Source organism: Cherax quadricarinatus, chromosome 30 (assembly GCF_038502225.1).
Source record: "Cherax quadricarinatus isolate ZL_2023a chromosome 30, ASM3850222v1, whole genome shotgun sequence".
NCBI lineage: Eukaryota > Metazoa > Arthropoda > Malacostraca > Decapoda > Parastacidae > Cherax > Cherax quadricarinatus.
This window is the reverse complement of record NC_091321.1, coordinates 567,501-572,500: the sequence shown is the minus strand read 5'-3', so window position 1 is coordinate 572,500 and position 5,000 is coordinate 567,501. Positions and strand designations below refer to the sequence as shown.

The 5,000-nt window shown below is 50.5% G+C and overlaps 1 protein-coding gene and 1 long non-coding RNA gene across 2 annotated transcripts in view; one reads left to right on the top strand and one right to left on the bottom strand.

Moving 5' to 3' along the window:
- Nucleotides 1–5,000, bottom strand: part of Scp2 (Sarcoplasmic calcium-binding protein 2) — a 394,806-nt gene that overhangs the window by 234,510 nt on the left and 155,296 nt on the right. Inside the window, exon 2 of the mRNA XM_070089823.1 lies at nt 4,402–4,427. The gene's annotated coding sequence lies outside the window, so the exon portion shown is untranslated. The remainder of the gene's footprint in view (nt 1–4,401; nt 4,428–5,000) is intronic.
- Nucleotides 1–5,000, top strand: part of LOC128692577 (uncharacterized) — a 97,839-nt gene that overhangs the window by 47,496 nt on the left and 45,343 nt on the right. The window lies entirely within an intron of this gene.

Sequence of the window (5,000 nt, the reverse complement as noted above, 5' to 3'; positions counted from 1 at the left end):
CCATGATGACAACCCCACATCTCTATACCTGCACCATGATGACAACCCCACATCTCTATACCTGCACCATGATGACAACCCCACACCTCTATACCTGCACCATGATGACAACCCCACATCTCTATACTTGCACCATGATGACAACCCCACACCTCTATACCTGCACCATGATGACAACCCCACACCTCTATACCTGCACCATGATGACAACCCCACATCTCTATACCTGCACCATGATGACAACCCCACATCTCTATACCTGCACCATGATGACAACCCCACACCTCTATACCTGCACCATGATGACAACCCCACACCTCTATACCTGCACCATGATGACAACCCACATATCTCTGCACTTGCACCATGATGACAATCCGCACACCTCTATACCTGCACCATGATGACAACCCACACACCTCTATACTTGCACCATGATGACAACCCACACACCTCTATACCTGCACCATGATGACAACCCCACACCTCTATACTTGCACCATGATGACAACCCACACACCTCTATACCTGCACCATGATGACAACCCCACACCTCTATACCTGCACCATGATGACAACCTACACACCTCTTTACCTGCACCATGATGACAACCACACACCTCTATACCTGCACCATGATGACAACCCACCCACCTCCATACCTGCACCATGATGACAGCCCGCACACCTCTATACCTGCACCATGATGACAACCACACACCTCTATACCTGCACCATGATGACAACCCACACACCTCTTTACCTGCACCATGATGACAACCCACACATCTCTATACCTGCACCATGATGACAACCCCACACCTCTATACCTGCACCATGATGACAACCACACACCTCTATACCTGCACCATGATGACAACCCACACACCTCTTTACCTGCACCATGATGACAACCCACACATCTCTATACCTGCACCATGATGACAACCACACACCTCTATACCTGCACCATGATGACAACCCACACACCTCTTTACCTGCACCATGATGACAACCCACACATCTCTATACCTGCACCATGATGACAACCCCACACCTCTATACCTGCACCATGATGACAACCCCCACACCTCTTTACCTGCACCATGATGACAACCCCACACCTCTATACCTGCACCATGATGACAACCACACACCTCTATACCTGCACCATGATGACAACCCACACACCTCTTTACCTGCACCATGATGACAACCCACACACCTCTTTACCTGCACCATGATGACAACCACACACCTCTATACCTGCACCATGATGACAACCCACACACCTCTTTACCTGCACCATGATGACAACCCACACATCTCTATACCTGCACCATGATGACAACCACACACCTCTATACCTGCACCATGATGACAACCCACACACCTCTTTACCTGCACCATGATGACAACCCACACATCTCTATACCTGCACCATGATGACAACCCCACACCTCTATACCTGCACCATGATGACAACCCCACACCTCTATACCTGCACCATGATGACAACCCACACACCTCTACACCTGCACCATGATGACAACCCCACACCTCCATACCTGCACCATGAGGACAACCCCACACCTCAGTCTTGAAGACGTAACTTTGAGGTAGTCAGTCCCTCAGCCTTGAAGGCGCTGAAGACCCACCAAGGCTGATCACCTGATATCTACCTCTCGGCTATTTCTGTTGCCTTCACTGTTCAAGTCTCTTCTGTATTTCGACTGAAGAGGTCTACTGAGCGGCCGAAATCTCTCGATCATGATCATACTCGTCTACTTGTTGCTAGTGTATAATATACTAGCATTATATGCTAGTATTATACACTAGTATAATACTAGCATAATAAACACTGTCTTTAATTCAACATTTTATACAGCATAGACCAGGACCACTTGGGTCTCCAGTCAGGACCACTTGGCTCTCCAGGAAGAACCACTTGGCTCTCCAGGAAGAACCACTTGGCTATCCAGGAAGAACCACTTGGCTTTCCAGGAAGTACCACTTGGCTTTCCAGGAAGTACCACTTGGCTATCCAGGAAGTACCACTTGGCTCTCCAGGAAGTACCACTTGGCTTTCCAGGAAGTACCACTTGGCTCTACAGGCAGGATCACTTGGCTCTCCTGGAAGAACCACTTGGTTCCCCAGGAAGAACCACTTGGCTCTCCAGGAAGAACCACTTGGCTCCCCAGGAAGTACCACTTGTCTTTCCAGGAAGTACCATTTGGCTCTCCAGGAAGAACCACTTGGTTCCCCAGGAAGAACCACTTGGCTCTCCAGGAAGTACCACTTGGCTCCCTAGGAAGTACCACTTGTCTTTCCAGGAAGTACCACTTGGTTCTCCAGGAAGAACCACTTGGCTCCCCAGGAAGTACCACTTGTCTTTCCAGGAAGTACCATTTGGCTCTCCAGGAAGTACCACTTGGCTCTCTAGGAAGAACCACTTGGCTCCCCAGGAAGTACCACTTGTCTTTCCAGGAAGTACCATTTGGCTCTCCAGGAAGTACCACTTGGCTCTCTAGGAAGAACCACTTGGCTTCCCAGGAAGTACCACTTGGCTCTCTAGGAAGAACCACTTGGCTCCCCAGGAAGTACCACTTGGCTCTCCAAGAAGAACCACTTGGCTCTCCAGGAAGTACCACTTGGCTCTCCAGGAAGAACCACTTGGTTCTCCAGGAAGAACCACTTGGCTCTCCAGGAAGAACCACTTGGCTCTCCAGGAAGAACCACTTGGCTCTCCAGGAAGAACCACTTGGCTCTCCAGGAAGAACCACTTGGCTCTCCAGGAAGTACCACTTGGCTCTCAAGGAAGAACCACTTGGCTCTCCAGGAAGAACCACTTGGCTCTCCAGGAAGAACCACTTGGCTCTCCAGGAAGAACCACTTGGCTCTCCAGGAAGAACCACTTGGCTCCCCAGGAAGTACCACTTGGCTCTCCAGGAAGTACAACTTGGCTCTCCAGGAAGTACCACTTGGCTCCCCAGGAAGTACCACTTGTCTTTCCAGGAAGTACCACTTGGCTCTCCAGGAAGTACCAATTGGCTCTCTAGGAAGAACCACTTGGCTCCCCAGGAAGTACCACTTGGCCCTCCAGAAATAACCACTTGGTTCTCCAGGAAGAACCACTTGGCTCTCCAGGAAGAACCACTTGGCTCTCCAGGAAGAACCACTTGGCTCTCCAGGAAGAACTACTTGGCTCTCCAGGAAGAAACACTTGGCTCTCCAGGAAGAACCACTTGGCTCCCCAGGAAGAACCACTTGGCTCTCCAGGAAGAACCACTTGGCTCTCCAGGAAGAACCACTTGGCTCTCCAGGAAGAACCACTTGGCTCTCCAGGGAGAACCACTTGGCTCTCCAGGAAGTACCACTTAGCTCTCCAGGAAGAACCACTTGGCTCTCCAGGAAGAATCACTTGGCTCTCCAGGAAGAACCACTTGGCTCTCCAGGAAGTACCACTTGGCTCTCAAGGAAGAACCACTTTGCTCTCCAGGAAGTACCACTTGGCTCTCCAGGAAGTACCACTTGGCTCTCCAGGAAGAACCACTTGGCTCTCCAGGAAGAACCACTTGGCTCCCCAGGAAGTACCACTTGTCTTTCCAGGAAGTACCACTTGGCTCTCCAGGAAGTACCACTTGGCTCTCCAGGAAGTACCACTTGGCTCTCCAGGAAGTACCACTTGGCTCTCCAGGAAGTACCACTTGGCTCTCCAGGAAAAACCACTTGGCTCTCCAGGAAGTACCACTTGGCTCTCCAGGAAGTACCACTTGGCTCTCCAGGAAGTGCCACTTGGCTCTCCAGGAAGAACCACTTGGCTCTCCAGGAAGAACCACTTGGCTCTCCAGGGAGTACCACTTGGCTCTCCAGGAAGAACCACTTGGCTCTCCAGGAAGCACCATTTGGCTCTCCAGGAAGTACCACTTGGCTCTCCAGGAAGAACCACTTGGCTCTCCAGGAAGCACCATTTGGCTCTCCAGGAAGCACCACTTGGCTCTCCAGGAAAGACTACTTAGTTCCCATGCCCCTTGGAGGTATGGGGACCAAATATGGGGGTATAGGACCCCATATCTGAAAAATTAAGAAACAATGTTGTTGGAATATAATAAATTATCAGCTATTGTGTTGCTAGTTATCCATGTGTAGAGTAAAACCAAGCTTTTGACATCTTTTAAAGTCGCACTAGTACCTAACAGGTCTGACGAAGGGGGAATGGGGACATATTGGGAAATCCACTGGGTGTCTGTAATCGTAAAAATTTTAAGAACTCCGATTTACAGTATATACTGAACGGTATATATTGTACAATATATACTCTATATATTGTAGAGTATATAAGGAACACCTGACTCAGGGCACAGGCTGTGTTACCAATACCTGTTGGGGTTGAGACCTACCTTGGTGAATCGCGGTTCAGCTCAGCCTGCAAGAGACAAGTCAGCGTATTAGGTTGGAAAGGGGAATTCTTGGCACTGATAATAGCATTTAAATGCGGCATGCTCAGGTAGGTTGTGTGAGTGGCAGGTGTGGCACTGCTCAGGTAGGTTGTGTAAGTGGCATGTGTGGCACTACTCACACAGGTTATGTGAGTGGCAGGTCCGGCACTGCTCAGGCAGGTTGTGTGAGTCTCAGGTGTGGCACTGCTCAGGCAGGTTGTGTGAGTGACAGGTGTGACACTGCTCAGGCAGGTTGTGTGAGTGACAGGTGTGACACTGCTCAGGCAGGTTGTGCAAGTGGCAGGTGTGACAGTGTTCAGGCAGGTTGTGTGAGTGGCAAGTGTGACACTGCTCAGGTAGGTTGTGTGAGTGGCAGGTGTGACAGGGCTCAGGCAGGTTGTGTGAGTGGCAGGTGTGACAGGGCTCAGGTAGGTTGTGTGAGTGGCAGGTGTGACAGGACTCAGGCAGGTTGTGTGAGTGGCAGGTGTGGCACTGCTCAGGCTCTATGGAGCCACCACCCTCAGGCAGGTTATGAGAATGCCAGATAATCAATTATTCAC